General features: G+C 40.4%; 1 protein-coding gene across 14 annotated transcripts in view; it reads right to left on the bottom strand.

Moving 5' to 3' along the window:
- tenm2a (teneurin transmembrane protein 2a) overlaps positions 1-17,077 on the bottom strand; it is a 186,028-nt gene that overhangs the window by 153,605 nt on the left and 15,346 nt on the right. The window contains exon 2 of one of the 14 annotated variants that reach the window (XM_058063578.2): positions 4,075-4,167. The exons of the other annotated variants lie outside the window; for them this stretch is intronic. The gene's annotated coding sequence lies outside the window, so the exon portion shown is untranslated. The remainder of the gene's footprint in view (positions 1-4,074; positions 4,168-17,077) is intronic. 14 annotated transcript variants of the gene reach the window in all.

Genomic DNA, 17,077 nt, shown 5'->3' with positions numbered 1-17,077 from the left:
GGTTGAGTGTTCTCTTTCCTCTACACACAGGCCTATATTGAATTTCACGCTCCCTGCCCATTCACCACTGCAGTACATTCCCAACCAAGGGACTAGAGGCAATGTTGCTGTTTTATTTGTTTATAATGCTTAGGTTTCCCACAAATAGCATGTGGTGCAGTACCGATAACTGAGCGTAGTTACATTTAGGCAATTGACTGGGCTCGTTTCGACATGAGCGCTGCAGCTCAATTCATTTGGAATAAAGTAAAAATCCAATAGACTTGTCTAAGTGGGTAGGGGAAAACAGAGAGGCAGAGAAATGGAGAAAAGGAGGAGGTTGCTGATGCTATAATTTAAAATAGATAACCTACCGCTGGAATACTTGTGTAAATGTAAAGACTGAGACATGTGCTACCTCTCTTTCCCCATCGACAGCACTCAAATATGAATGACAGATAAAATATAGATGCTCCGCCACTTCCCTTGGTTGCTGGACCCTCTCCAAGTTCCCTGAGTGCAAAGGCCTCCCACATGACCTTGTGTATCCTTCTGGCTAAATCAGCATAAACTCTGAGGAGCCAACAGTCAGTGTTCAGTTTCATTAAGACATACGACAACATCTGAGACAAATTCTCTGGAAAAAGTGCCACAGTGACACGCAGGGAAATTAAGTTAGCAGAGTTGCGGTAGGTTGCCTCAGTGATGACACACAAATGACAGCGTCTGATAAGTGAACTCGTGTGAGTCATGGCAATTCATGTGTCATGTGAATAATCTTTGCATGCGTGTGTGCGAATGTTCTTCACGAACCCCACACTACTTGTCCTCTGCAAGCTGCTCAGCTTCTCACTCCATTTGTTCCAGACTTCGTACATATCTACACATACCCACAAAATGCATCCATCTTGCTCGCTCTTCCTCTGTCTCTCTCTCTCTCTCTCTCTCACACACACACACACACACACACACTACCTGTCATGCACATAACCCAATGCAAAGCAGAGAAGCCCGTCTACTAAGACATGCGGCTCCTGAACATTCATTTGGAGGCTGTGACATGAACAACAGCGGCCGCCTCTAAACAAGGTCAGCCGAGAGCGCTCTCTTGTCTGCTTAATTACTTTGCCTTTTCTCCAGTGAGTTCACGCAGCACTTGTTGGGGGGGAAATTAGAACGTCCTTGCAAACCTTAAAAAAACCTCAGATATTCCTTTACATGTAGTTGCACCACATACAAAAACTCTGAAGCCTCCAAAAAGCTCTTATGAAGTGAAGGATGAAAGGCAGTGAGCAAAAGAGTGGGTCGAAAGCTGGGATGAGGGGATTGACGCACCCTCCTGAGTAAGGAAGTTAGAAAATGTAGGGGGCAGGGTGACAGTGTCCTCTGAAGGGAAAAATACCTCATTGATGTCACAATTTCCCCTTAACCTAAAACAATATTTCTGAGCTAAGAGGGGCAGACGCCAGGGTGTATTCTTGAAAATGAAAGGTAAGGAAAAGGTGTCTGTCTCTGTTTTCCTTCTCCCTTTTTTTCTTTAGACAGTTTGAGCAGAAGTGAGGGTGTCTTTCATAGAAATGACACTTCTTATACAGGAATTTGGCTCTGTAATTAACCTGCTCATTTGCTAATTTGACTGTAATCAAGTCTCTCATCTTTCCCAGTGGGGCGCCAGAGCTCATGGAGGAGACAAGGTAGGAGACAGCAGGCTCGGTGATGAGCTGCATCATGATCCTTCTCTCCTTTACTTCACCTTCGCTTGAAATAGAAAACAAGTTCAGGTAAAATGCTCAACTGAAGAGAACAGCAAGCACAGTCAAACAAAAGGCTTTGTTCAATTGTGTGCTGGCAACCAGATGCACACGCTGCCATTGGTATTCATCACGCACAATTCATTTCAAACTATGCAGTTGACTTTTACATCTGTCAGTATTCAGCATGAGTCCTTTTCTTTCCAGTGAATGATTGCAATCCAGTGTCATAAAGCTCCTCAATCTCGCTCTTCTCCGCCATTCATGTATGGCATGTATGTCCAGACAGAGCCGCTGACATGGTACACAAAGCAGGCCATTATTGGCTTTTAATGCCAACACACAGAGAGCCTTCGCACATATCGGCTATTAGTTTTGATGTGAACTTCATAGTTAGTGTATAAGTGTACAAGCGAGACTGAACGTTTGTTTACAAGGTGTTTGTTAATCTATTAATGGCTTTGATTGAGTTGCACACCAAGGAAACACTTCAGCTGTAACCTGATCAGCAAGTGAAGCTCGGATTTTGATCCAGCGTTTATCCGCTGCCTTAACCCAATGAGTCTGTTCACTGCTGAAGGAATGTATAATTCCATGTGGATACCTGAGAAAATTAATGAACTTACTGCATCTGTGCACACAAATCCGATTTAGGATAATTTACACGTGTTGCCATTTTCAGGGTCAGCTACTTGAATCAAACTAAAGTTATTAGGAATTTAAAAAGAAAATCCAACAGTATGCCGGGTAGGGTGCATGCCTATGGACAAACGCGCCCGAATCGCATGTGAATTGCTCATTGTTTTTTTGCTTATCACTACAATCTTTATTTACTGTATGTTTCGCATTATAATATATAGCATAATATATACACTTGTTTTTCATAATTTGGCTGGCCATGGGACTTATAATCATGATACACAGCATGCTTTATAATACGTGTCTGCCTTGTATGATACCTGTGTGGACTGAGAAATGTCAAATTTGAAAAAGTGTTATAGGGCACTAATTATTTCTGGTTTTCCATTTCTGAATACAAAAATTAGGTTTTAGTATAAAAATATGGCTGTTTCTACACACCGGGGATGCATCCAGGCATCATGCCACGTATTAAAGCCGTCTTCCTCAAGAACATTCTGACATTTATTAAACAGGCAGGTTTTTATTGTATCCATATATATGATTTATTTCAGCTTCTGTAGCTTCAGTTGATCTCCTTATTGGTGTAAACATTCCCCTTTCCCCCTGGCTTCGTCTTCTGAATTTAATGTTGTTCGGAGCAGCCATGACACTCTCTCTGATATTAGTTTTATAGTTAGATAAATGCTACTTATACTCCAGTGCAACCTTTAGTCCTAAAAATACAATATAACAGAATTCGGATATATAGAATTCATAAGCAAGTCAGTTGCCTTTTACATTTTAACACTCCCACTACTTTTTAGCTCTGATCTTCATCTATGCCTAACCTCCAGATTACACCACAGGTGTCTAGGCAGGAACTAGACTAATCCCATACTGAGGGAAGCCTACATGTGCGACCAAATACAGACACACACACTCAAGCACGATGATATTAGTAACCTAGCACGGTAGATGTGGTGCATGTCTTTGGGAGGATAAAAAAAGAAATGTTGTTATTAACAAAAACACATACTGTGTTAATTCAGCATAGGAGATTGATAAATTGTGCAAATTGCAAATGTACTGAAAGTCTTCATAAATAGTCAATGTTTTTTGTGCATTGTGACAGACTCATATGGACCATGATCGTCTGTGGAGGGTTCGTATTAAGCACTTCAACAAACCATTCACAAATGCGAAATCCTCCACCACTTTCTGGCATGGCGGAGGGCAGACACCAAGGAATATAGCACATACATTCCAATGGGATTATGGTTATTTTTAAACATGACCCTTGCTGTGCAGAAGCACAGACAAGTACCTGCGACTAATCCATAACATGGAGCACGCAAACACGTGCTACACAGGCAATTCATAGAAAGTACATCAACACATTTTAAATGAGTTGTAGGAACATATAAGTGATAAAACTTTTTGGGGTGTTTAGGAATAACACATTCACATACATTGACATGTAATATCATAAGCCATGCCCTCTTGTGTAAGCCTTACCATAAACTTCCTCTGCAGCAGTGTCACTCTCTAGCCACGCCTTGCACTCACACAGATAGAAAAACCCCGTCTACATTTCAAACCCTGTGAAATATTCATTACCACCTAAAAGAGAAAACTTTTAATACACATGTAACAAGATGCTGCTGCCTTTGTTGTCGCTCGCTAGCTATTGCTCACTCTCATTCCGTCCATCCTTCCTCCCTACCTCTTGGCTGGTTGCTCTTTGTGGTTCCCATAAATAATGAAGTCCTGTAGAAGCCAGTGTCTCAGAATGTCCCTGCAGTCGGATACAGCTCTCCTGTATTGATGAAATAAGTCACCTTAAATAATTAACCAGCAAGCCTTTGTCATGCAAATGATTGGCCACGTAGCAGTGACTGTTTCTGTGTGCTCGAAAGTTCAAACTAGGTTTGAATAAAAGTTGTAACAAGGGATGTTGCATTTTTCACTTCCAATTCTATCCCAATACCTGAATTTGGATATCTGCCTGTATGATACAATTCAGATACCGGAGTTCTATTTGCTTTAATATGCAACCATATCAAAATATTATCCGGAAATATAACTAAAAGAATATTAATATTATATATATTTTTTTCTTTCTACGTCCACACATACCATAACAAAACCCTGGGGGCTTCGGGCCCCCAGGCAAAACCCAAAAATACCCTCAACCCTGATGGCCAACCCACTCTGACCCCTCTTCCACAGCCCCCAAATGCCCCCATCTGATGCCTAGTGCCCGCCGCCTTCCAACAAAGAACCAAAATGTCCCTACCCACGAAGGGTGTGTGATTCCAGGGTGGACCACCAATACATATTTTCCACTTTCATGGTGTTTAAAAATGCTTTGACTTGACTTTGTTTCTCTTTTCAATAAGGATATATAAAAATAACACATTTTAGAGCTGCAATTATAATATTGTGAAACAGTCAAACAGTAATATTTTTGCCCAAGATTATCAGAATCTCAAACCGGCCCATGCCTACCCCGTCCCTATTTGTAACCTCAATAACAAACGCGTGTAAAAGCATTCTTGTGCAATCATTCACATCCAACCACATACATGGAGACAAAGACAATCTCTCAAAAACCTAATTTTCTAATAAAACAGCAACACAGACAAGATTAAACTAAACCAAAATAGATCCCACATTTATATGCAAGTAGACATGCAGTGTGCTGATTACTTGACTTTATAAAAAAACGAAATTAGATTATTTTCACTCTGTTTTTATTTCATATTCTTCTCTCAGCAGCACAAGCAACATAAGGGCTTGGAAGGAACCTGCAGTATGAATATATTTGTCTTCCAAGGACATGGCTTTGTTTGTCACACAAAAGCTGTTAGAAAAACTTGTTTCATTAAGCTACCATTTGTTTTTCAGTAGATGGCGTCTGTTAGACTGCCAGTAGATGCCCATTTGCAGTTGCTTACGGTGAACAAGATACTTTTTCTATATGACACAAACACTAACAAAATATTTCTGTTCACTGCGTACGCAGCTCAGAACGCACTGCACACAGCTGGGCTCATCGGGCTGCCATGACTGCCCTTCGTCTGGCATTAGTGTCAGCAATACCTGCAATGACCTGAACCTGGGGAGGGATGTTTTGTTCAGCAATAAGTCAAAAATCTGCCTACAAACCGTATCATTTATTAGTGCATAATACACGCAGGGGAGCACAGTGACTGCTGCACTGCATGAGTAACACCTTTAAGTGAAGGTCGTGTGATGCTGTGTTCTCCATCACTGTAAAAACAAGGTTTGTCATCATTGATGGCAATAGCAATGCAGAGAGATATCAAGATGAGATTCTGCATCCAGAGGGAGTCCCATATCGCTACATTCGGAAAACCAACGCCTGTCATCCTCCGAGATGACAAAGCTGATACACAGAGAGCACTGTTTATCACAGGCCACTTCCAGAATTTGAGGAATACTTGTCGGATCAGCTTGAGCTTACTATCTATGCCAAAATGACCAAAACAACCACGTTAGCTGGCTTGATACAAGTTCTTTTTTTAAAGAATAAACTATGTTTTTTGCTGCAAGGATTTTATTTATTTTTTTCCAGTCGGGGATTTATAACCCCAACTCTGAAATATATCACAGCTTTTGTTACAATCATATAAACCCGGTAGATAAACACCATTTCAATAAAGCTGTTACTAGCCAACACAGGATAAGACCAGTAGAAGACCAGTGGCCTAACTTTGACTCCTATCACTTATTCATTTCCATGGCAACTGTACTCTTCCATGGTTGTGTGTACCCTATTCTCTGTTAATCCTCTCCTCTCTTCATTATGCTAATTAGGACAAACTCATAAGGATCACAGTAATAAGTGCTCTTTTCTCTATTTTCTTCTATCCGGCTCGTCTTCCCCTTTGTGGTATACTATGCTCATTTAATCACGATGGCTCAGAGAGTTAGGAGCATAAAAACACAGTTTTAACCCTGCCATCATTGATGTACTGTTCACTTAATGGTGTTAAAAGCTGATTTCACAGCAAATTAAATGTTAATTTTGCTCTGAAAGTCTAAATCCAAGCACTGTATCTGAAATGTGTGTGTTATTGCGGCATACCTGAGAGTGTAAATATAAATATGTTGTGTTTGCATGCTTGACTGCCTGCAAGCATATGCGCCATCACTTGTCCTTAATGTTCTTGCAGGCAATATAAAAACAACACGCTGTGAACGCTTTAAAATTCTCATTTTTGGACCAACACAAATGTTGCAGCAGCATTCTACTTAGATCTCTCAAAAGATAAGAACATTTGTTGCTGCCTCTTCTTTTTGCAAGTGGCAAATTATGTTAGTTGATTTATGTTTCACTTCTTACACATTGAGCATTGCTGACACAAATGTGTAAATAAATAAAACGGAAAAAAGGCATTAAACTTATTCGTTTCTGCAGGCCAAACAAGCCTCCCGTGGCTCTCTTCCAGTTAGTAGCCTGAGGAGCGTTCTCCCACTAGCTGTGAATATCAGAGTGTCTCACAAAAAGAGAGCTGAGACAGCTTCTAGGGAACACAAACAGAAAACAAAAAAACAGACATTAGATTTCCCTAAAATACTCATTTCTCTGCTAGAAGCACTTTTCCTTTAACCAGGCCAGCTACTTTTGCCTCACGCTTTGAACCCTGTGGCAGCGATGTGGCTAATTTATGGCTAAAAAGTGTCACAATACACTGTTTGGATAAAAAAAATATTGTTGTTGGGGTGCCCAAATTTAGGCACCTGCCTACTTTTGTTTAAATGATTATTGTACACTTTGTGTAAATCCTATAAACTTCATTTGACTTCTCATCTATCTACTGTGTCTCCTATGTGATATATTTAACTGAAATGGCTGACCCCAACAACCAGCAATTAATAAAGGAAAATCTTGAAAATTATCAGGGGTGCACAAACTTTTTCATACCTCTGTATTTTCACAGTCTTAATGTGCAGCAGGCACAGTTCGATTTAATTGGTCCTCGAGATCCACATCTCTGTTGTCGCTCACAAGCCAAGCCATAAATGCCAAAGAGACAGGGGGGGTGTGATTGGGATGAAAGTGAATGTGCTGTTTGAAAATGTCACCTCCTTTATACTTTTCCACTGTCAAAGAATACAAATCATTGGTAGAAAATGTGTATTTTCCGGATAAAGACAATCAATATTGTACTTAACCAGAAAAAAACCTCAATAAATACATAAAGTTCGGTGATGTGAAATAAGATCAGGTGTTTGGTAAACTTGCTTGTTAGGTCAACACACTGGACACGCATCCAGCCTATTTTGTGTGCATTTAAACACTGAAGTAAACATCAGAAAAAACAAATGTCAAGTCGTATGTTTGAATCATGAAATGTATCACCATTCTGCTTTCTGAATTAGTTTAGAGCATTAGCGCATGAAGAGCTGGTACCGGAATCAAAACTTTCAGTATCGATCCGTACATAATGGGAGTCAATATTTTTTTCAACCGAATGGTTCAATGTAGGAGATTATGAAGAAAGAGGGCAAGGATTTTGGCTATGGCAGTTTGTAGACAACATGCAGGGGTGGTGAGACGAGCATAGCAATGCACGCCCTATATAATATAATATATGGCACCTGACCGTTCATACTGCAGTAGCATCACATACATATTGGATTTCTATCCACACAGGCCTGAGTGGAATTTGAACATATGAGCAAAAATATCAAAATTAACCAGCAGTGTGCCTTACTATATTCCGGAAACCAGGGCAGCAGGGGTTAACTTCATTTTACATTTGTTTGACGATTAATAATGCTACAAAGGTTAGATGTTTCAGACTCTCATTTGCAATCAGCCTGAACTAAGGTTATGACTAGTAACATTAAAAAATAAAACAAACTTGTTTTTGTTTTATTTTTTTTTCCATTTTTCATCGTGTTATTTTTGGGGTCATCATTTTTTAACCAGCTGAGGTCCAACATATGATCATTAAAGATGTCGTGTCAACATTAAATCCCAGGATATTCCACACCTGCAGCTTTCTAATACATGATTTATTTCACATAGTCCAAATTAACACTGAAAATAGCATGCATGGTTGAAGCCATCAATCAGACAACTAAATGTCTCAGCCCCCCCCACCCCGTTTTGCTCTCTGCCTACGATTCACATATGCTTGGAGAAACACTCATTACCCACATCTACACTTTCTATGCTCCCTATTTGGATTTAGTGTACATATATAAGATAAATCCAGGCTTTGCAAGTGGCAGCCGGTCTAACTTTAAGTAAGTTGAACAAGAGTGCATTTCTGTGTCATTTTGAAACCGAACACACAGCTTTTTCTGTCACTTGTGTAGACACCTATACTGTATAAGGCTGCCCAAGGGCTACAGTTTCTACTGATACATACAGCTATGAGCGCCACAGCATAGAATGGGGAAGACTGAGTAAAGTGAAGCTACAACACTATTGAACACATTGACGGGTATTGAGAAGCTGTGGACCAGCAGACACTTAGAATGGCAGGGGAGCCATTATCATATACAGAATAAGAATTTTTAAAACATAATGAAACGGAATGGCATTATATTACTGTTCAAAAATAAAAACACTTTTTTGTTTCTTTACTTTATTTGCCTTTTATTTAACCTACAAATGTGTCAGATCATTTTGCCTGACACTGTATTAACAATGGACCAGAGGTACAATGTGGAGTTCAAACTTAAAGTACATTATGTGCTTATTGTGAGAAGTCAGACAGAAATACTGTTGCTGATCGGAACAATGTGGGTGTATTTAATAATGATATGAAATGAAAGCCTCATAAAAAGCTGCAAACAAAATGACTGGCGGGGTGAAAAATACAGTAGATAAATAAATGTAGGCAGGGGAGGAAGGTAGTTTGAGAGTTTGCCAAGAGAACCTTTACAGAACTCAGCATGCTTCTAAATGTACAGTTGAAATGTCAGTGGCAGCCGGCAGTGCTGGATGCAGAGAATCACTTAACATAGGAGCTTTTTGACAGCAGGAGCACTTTAGTCAAAGACTTTCTTTGTTAAAAAAGCAAAGAAAATAATCTTATCTGCACTGCCTTATATATCATTACCCTTTTTGTTTCTAACCCTACTTGAAACATTTTTTCAGTAACCCTCTGAGCCATATTTAATGTGATTAAAAGCCATTTCAAATAGGGGTTTCTAAGGTACCACAAGCGTGAGTTTAGTACTCATGTATGATGTTGAAAGAGAGGCCCTGGCTCAAAATCTCTGTTCTAGTTTTTGCTGCAGGTGTTTGACAGGTTTGTCAAAGTGCAAACGTACTTCCACACCCAACTCATCAAACCATGTCTTTATCTCAGTGGTTGAGTCTTGAAACTGTCCCCGCAAAGTTCAAAGCTTTGGATGGTTCCAAAACTTGGGGAAAAAAATCACGGTGGGTGGAGCACGGTCAATTGTATACACACAGAGTGCAGGAGAGTTTAACAGAGTAGAAATTTGCCATTTTACTTCAATTTAAAAACCTGTATAGTCTTGTTACACCCTACTTATTAATGTTTCGATTGTTATGCCTTTTGCATCCCGGTGTCACCTCGCCCCACCTCCCCAGGAGAGCATGCCCCACTATATGAGAAGCACTGAACTAAACCACTGCCATTATCAAAATCCTTTGGAACCATTAAGGGGGTCCTAATTGATTCAATGCAGCCCCTAATCGCTCACTTAATTGATGAAGAGTATGTCCTACTGCTGGTGCTTTTATAATATATGTTGCACGTGGCCAGTGTTTGTGTGGTGACTAGTGCAGCTAGGGACCAAGTTGAGAATTGGCCCACATGCTTCAGCAATGTTTAATGATTATTGATGAAGTTTCTCTGTTAAATAGAAAAAAACAATTAAGATCCTGCCAGTACGCAGTCCATGCTACTAATGAGCATGTGCGTGCCCGGGCCTGTGTACCTTTCTGCTGAGGTGTGTGTCAAACCAAATGGATGCGCTTGTTTTAATCACACCTGAATCTTAAAGGCTTTGCCGTGGCTGTCACTGTCAATGTCTTTACAGGCTTTATCTCGTGGGGCTGAAGCTCGACAGATGGGCGAGGGTTCAGGATGGGGGTAAAATAGTCCTTGACTACGCCTGGGGTTGTTGCATGTTCAGTCAGCTTTTCACATCTGCTGTTTACACACGGGCAACCTGACCCTACCTCCCGTGTGCCACCGTAGAAGCCAATAAAATCATTAGCCTCTGGACAAAATTACTGCTTTTGACATTTCTAAGCTGCTTTTATTATTTAACCTCTTTCATTGTGTCATCCCATTAAGTGCTTGTTTCGAATATCTGCCCTCGTCTATTCATCTACCTTGTCATCCCATTCTTGTTTGTTTTTTGAAGACAAACTGATTCCAGACAACTGCAGCTTTCTAATTTAAACCACAACTGTTGGCTGGCTGACCTTTTTCACCTCCAGCTGTTCTACTGCCTTCTTTTGGCATCACTCCTCTCATCCGCTTGCCCTCCTGTCACTCATTCTAGCAATCTACAGTACATCCAAAAAAGTAGGGCTAGACACTTACTATGTTGATATGCACTAAAAGATCTGAATTATAACATTTTTCTACACCATTATTATTTTTTCTAACCAAAGCAGATGTCATTTCAAGAAACATTGAAATGTGACCAACAACACAAAAGCGCTGCGGAAAGTTATCCCAGTCATTTCACCAGATGGCTTCTACGGATGGTGCTATTGGCATGTAGCATTCTAGCTCAGTGAGCAGAAATGACCACAATCGTCCCCTTGCGAATCAGAGGCACGCAGCATTTGGCCAACGATTGAATTAGAGAAAGTCTTTGTAAACATCGAAGTGTGAAAAATGTAAAGGCTGGTCTATTTCCATGCATGTGAAGACATTATTGACATTATTGGTGGGGTCAAAAAGGTGAGGAATAGAATTTGGAAGAACAAATTATATCCTCCAAATAGCTGTGCCAAAGAAACATTAGCTCTTACCCTTGTGTGTGTGTGTGTGTGTGTGTCTGTGGGCAAATGTGTGCCACATTTGACAGTACTAGGCCTGACTGGCGGATTAACAGAGCTCCAATAGCGGACACACACACACAAACACACATCACAACAACAAAATCCTCTGCAGGATTTGGGTGCATCATTCTGTATTTCTTACTATCTGCCCGTTCCCACTTTTTTGAACCCCAATCTCATCTGAGAGAGGATTTACGAGGGGTTGCACCTCATCCCTCCAATGCAACACAATCTCAATTGGACTGAGTACAACCTTATTTCGAACCAGCCATCCATTAAACCAAGGCATTACTGTAATACAACTATAGGACATCTCTATCTCTCTGTATCTCTATATCTCTTTTTCGGACTAGTGAGGCCGATGGTACTGATGTAGATTGATCTATACTGCTCAATTCTAATATAAGCAACACTTAACTCCCTTAACATGAATACATATGTATGTATATGTAATCAACTACCTGGCATATGAATTGAATGTGAATAATTATCTTTTGGACATATCGGTTAGATTATGTCAATGGATTGTGCGCGATGTTGTGCACAACTACACATTTTCTACAAAAGTATTTAAAAACTCACAATGGTCATTGAAAAAAACATTGAAAAAAAACAGTGTTCTCAGGATGCTCTCCTGACATTGCAAAAACTAGCCCAATGTCAGGAACCTTGGTCAAGTTTCACCCACCAGAGCAATGACGCAAAACACTGTCAAAAACACTCAAGAATAGCCAAGGGTGTAACATTGGATTTGTATGAAGTAGAATTCTATGAACTCTGATTTAAATCCAACTGAACATCTGTAGAAGTAGCAGAAACATGCAGTCTGGAGAAGGCACCCATCAAACCTTTCATCTTTGGTGTAAGAGCGCCAACATTTCCAACCGTGTGTGAGAGAGACAGAGCGAGACAAAATATCGCGTCTTCTCAGTTTGAAAAGCACCCTTCTCTTTAGAGACGATTTGGGATGTAATTTTTTTATTTTGTATTCAACCCCCCCAAAAAAACACGCTAGTATTGAGGTTGGCCAAAGGATCACCAGTTTTAGTTCCCACCAAAAAATGTTTGATGGAGTTGAGGTCAGCATTTTCACTTTCTTTCTCACCAAACTCCTTTTATGGAAATGACTTTCTGCAGAACGGAAAACATGCTTCTTTAAACCTTTGCCAAATAGCTGGAAGCATAACATACTCACGACTCACGGTCCAGTAAGAGGGTCTTGTCTGACATACTGTTAATCGTTGAAACAATTCATTCAAGAGTGCTGTCCCCGGTGTCAGTACCTCTCCTTAAAGACTTTATCCAATTACTAGCCTGGTTGTCTCTGCCAACTTAGTTGTACTACAGTAAGTCCCTTCATTTTTAGTTTGCTCTGACTGTCTACTGACTTGCAGCAGTATTTTTTTTTTTTGTAATTTGCATACGGATGTGTCTATGTATAAGCCGTGTGCCGAGAGGAAGTTTCAGGCTGATTAAAGAGATGATTTATTGGGAGGAAGATGTTGGAGGAATTCCCTGATTGCTCCTCAAATTGTGTCCTCTCAAATGAGCTCTCTCCACTCAACCTCAGTCAACCAACCACAGAAACTAGCAGGCCCCAAGACACAGACATTTACATCGGAGCGTGTACACGCAAACAAATGTATCACCTTGAGCCTTAGCTTAAATAAGGTTCAAATTGTAGGAATTGAAATCCTTTTATTCCAGACTCATGGCGTGACAATGTCAAATACGTCATTATGCTGATATTTTGAAGAATTAAAATGAGGCAGTGACCAGGGCTGTGTTGCTATTCCATCAAAATATTATCCTGAAAGAATAAGAAGCGAAAAATTATTATCCCAAAAAATAATATTCTGAAGGCACTATCTCCTTTCCAGTTTAAAACCAGTTTGCTCCTTGTAAGCCTATTGCGCCTTGTAAAACTATTATGCTTTTCCACTTTTCTGACCTATGAATGTTAAACGATGCCAAAGTTTCAAATAATGAGGTTTGAGCATTTGGAAGTGGGGCCTGAAAGAAGTTTGGGATGGCTCAAAATGCTCTGTTTGAAAATGCATGGTAAAACTGCTCCTTTGTGATGTCACAGAGGGGCAGACTTTCTTATATGGAGGATAGAGCGAGGGAGTGATGTTCAAACAGCAATGTAGCAACGGACGACTGTAAACCCAGGACCACCTGTACAAGAAGCACAGCTCTCAACCCCCTAACGATCAAGTAAAAAAAAACAAATTAAAGGAGAAAGTACCGGCTTTTTTGCGATTAAATGGAGCTTAACTCATCTTTCTGTTCCATCCATTTTCTGTCACCCATCTTTAATCTACTTCTGCCTCAGTTAGTGATTTCCTATATTTCCCAAGAAGCCCTTCGACATGGTCCAGAAAACGTTCCTTGATTTTGTGAGAAGCCAAGCCTAGCAGAAATGTTGTTAGCAGCACGATGCCAAAACACAAACAGACTACACTACATACAAAATAACATGTACAGCCCTGATGCAGAACTTTAGGTGTGTATCGGCTATTATAAAGCTGTTCCTGTATTGTGATTGTTCAAACCTCAAAATGTACCCACGTTGACCCTTTATGAGATTTGAGTAAGCAATACATGGAGTCAGTCATGGCATGTCTGACATGACAGAGCGAAAATAACTTATCCTCCTTCTCAGTGTGGAAGTGGTGAGTTTTTGGTTTCATTGTCCTTCTCTCCACACGATTTTAAACCCTTTCTTGTATTCTGAATACAATAATAATGTACTCGTGAGAAAACACATGTACTATCACCCTCATATTAATTCACCAGAGACGCCTCGCTACATGCTGCAGGGATGATTTTACAGTCAAGTGTGATCAATGGACATTATCTTGTTATCCTTGCTGCGCAACCAGTTCTAGCAAAATATGTGTTTGACAGGCGGCACGTGTTTCTTCAATGTCCCCAGTCAATTCAGGTAATTCAGTGCTATTGGGGAACGAGTTTGATTTCTAACACGTTTAAAATGTTTATTTTCCTCTTTTTCCTTTTTCAGCTTGTTTCCTCGCTCTGCTGGGGAAAGCACAGAGACAGCCTTGAATAGTGATGAGTGTGTGCTGCAATGCAACCTCAGCCCAGATGAGCGATTCCTTGCTGACTCTGACTCAAGTTTTGCATTTTGTCAGATATAAAACAAATACTATCCACCCTCAAGGTTGCACATTCATTCGTTTCCCATGATTCCTCAGATTTTTCTTGAAAGTAGTTGTTCTTCACTGTGACTATATTAGGGCTGTGTGACTCATTACCTTATTGCTGCGGTCAGCATGTGGGCTAAATTGAATTGTGTCAAGAGGCTGGCTACCCTCATGGTGCGGCACGTGGAAGGACAACTGGAAGTTTAATGACAACGGACATGAATCCCGCATCAGGTATAGTTTGTGTACATCTGTATACAGTTGCTCCTCTCTATATTAGAGAGGTATTAGTTGGAGCTGGAGCTTATCCCAGCTTTCTTCGGGCGAGAGGCGGGGTACACCCTGGAGTGGTCACCAGCAACCACACAAACAACCACACTCACATTCATACTGATGCACAATTTGGAGTCGCCAATTAACCTAGCATGTTTTTGGAATGTGGGAGGAAACCGGAGTACCCGGAGAAAACCCACGCATGCGCGGGGAGAGCATGCAAACTCCACACAGAGATGGCCGAGGGTGGAATTGAACCCTGGTCTCCTAGCTGTGAGGTCTGTGCGCTAACCACTCGTCTGCCGTGCAGCCTGATATTATGTCTTATTTACCCTTATTATGTCTGTTATTATTGGGTAATACAAGTTTAGATTCCAATTATTTGACTTTCTGGACATATAGCAGTGGGTTTGGACACTAAAATAAAAAAATATATACTGATGCTTTCTGTATTAACTCTCATCACTGTATGCAAATCCTTTTCATCTGCCCTCCCTAAAAAAAATATTTTCTGGATCCCATTTTTCTAGCTTTATATTTCCCTGAAAATACCTCCTCACTCATTACTTAACTGCATTTAAGATAGCCGGTTTTCATTATTTGCATTTGAATGTTGTTTGACAGACCTAGCTATATTGTATCTTATACATCCAGAAAAAAAAACAAAGACGAGTGTAACATTTGGATATGACACAAGAACGGAGGTAGAAGTTGCAACAAAGACAACACACTGCATATACTGTAGGCCAAAAAATAACTATTTTCCAAAAAAAAAGAAGGCAAATATCAGACGGTGCTTTCATTCCCATTGTGTTGCTTCTAGCTGGGGTCGACCTTCTTATCACAAGGGAAGGCATAAAAGTCTTGCATGCTGACCTGCCCACACGCTCACACAAACGCACACGTGAGCTGCCCTATTAAATGCTGCAGAGAAACCAGGCTGCTTTTGTCCTGGTACTGCGAAGAGGAGTTGATGTTAGTGAAGCTGGCAGCCATGGATGACTCGGAGCACTTCGGTCTGCTGACATTATCCAGTCCCTCAAATGTTACACAACACTGCAGCTATGTCTGATGGAGTGTGTATGTGTGTGCATGTTTTATTTTTTCCATGTCTAAACAACGTATTCATTCATAGCTCTGTGGACAGGCAAGGGGAAGCACTCTTGTTCCTGCTCTCTGTGATAGAAGCTGGTAATCTGAGTGGATCTGAATGCTGATCCTCTTTGACTCACAAAATGTGTGTAAGAGGTCGCATCAAGCTAGAGCAAAAGGAGATACACAATTTGGATGGGTGTTAAACCAGATTGGAAAAAGGGATCAGCATTTTACCAGCACAGGGAAATATGGAAAAATAATTCCAGTTATCAGTCTGTATATTTGTGTGTGTGTAGGATAGAATGAGCATGAGCAACATATGCCAGAGGATTACTGACACACACACACACACACATATTTTGCAAAGATACATTTAGGGGTATATTGGGTAAATGACTATCAAAATATTGTGATGGTTGTAGTTGCCAAATCTGAAAGCTGTGGAGATATTCCAAGAATGAGGCTGAAGCCCAGCAAACAGTCCAGATGGGTCAGCAGCACATGAGCCAAAGCCATCTTTAACCTGCTGGATCAGGAAGTCGTACCTCACAGCTTCACAAGCAAAGATCACACACAACCTCACACATATAATCCAATGTTCACAGTATCAACCTGCTTACAAGCACAGAGTATGAGAATCTGATCCATGTGGCTGAAATGTAAGCTACTTCGCTGTTTATGGTCGTAAAATAGCTTTATGGATTGCATAACATAAGAATGGTTTGTGTCTTTTTGAGTAAGCTATAATAGAGTGCATTTAATAAGTCTTTTTAGAGACTTGTTTATTTTCATGTGGACTGGAGCATTTGAGATGCCAAGTGGGCCTCCTTTATAATAAGCATATTGATTCTAAAACATTTATGCAACAGTGCCCTGCATAACAGCTTTTAGCGTTTTCTCTGGGGAGATGTTTGGTGCCCATAGATTATCAAGAGTGCTGTAAAAGCATGTACACGAGCATTCATCTCCTTTTCTTTATTTCATAAATTACCTTGTGGCGCAGCAATAATAAATCTTACTACTGTGGAACCTCCAATGTCAAAAAGCCCTAAAGCAGGGGTCCCCAATCCCCAAGCCGCAAAAAAAAAATTCAGAACGTACACCTTACAATACAACACCTTATTATACTTCCACCCATTTCCTATGACCTCACTCGG

Source organism: Doryrhamphus excisus, linkage group LG22 (genome assembly GCF_037039965.1).
Source record: "Doryrhamphus excisus strain RoL-2023G ecotype Guam linkage group LG22, RoL_Dexc_Guam_v1.1, whole genome shotgun sequence".
In the NCBI taxonomy this organism is placed as follows: Eukaryota; Metazoa; Chordata; class Actinopteri; order Syngnathiformes; family Syngnathidae; genus Doryrhamphus; species Doryrhamphus excisus.
Note: the sequence above shows the minus strand (reverse complement) of the source record. Positions and strands in the feature narration are given on the sequence as shown.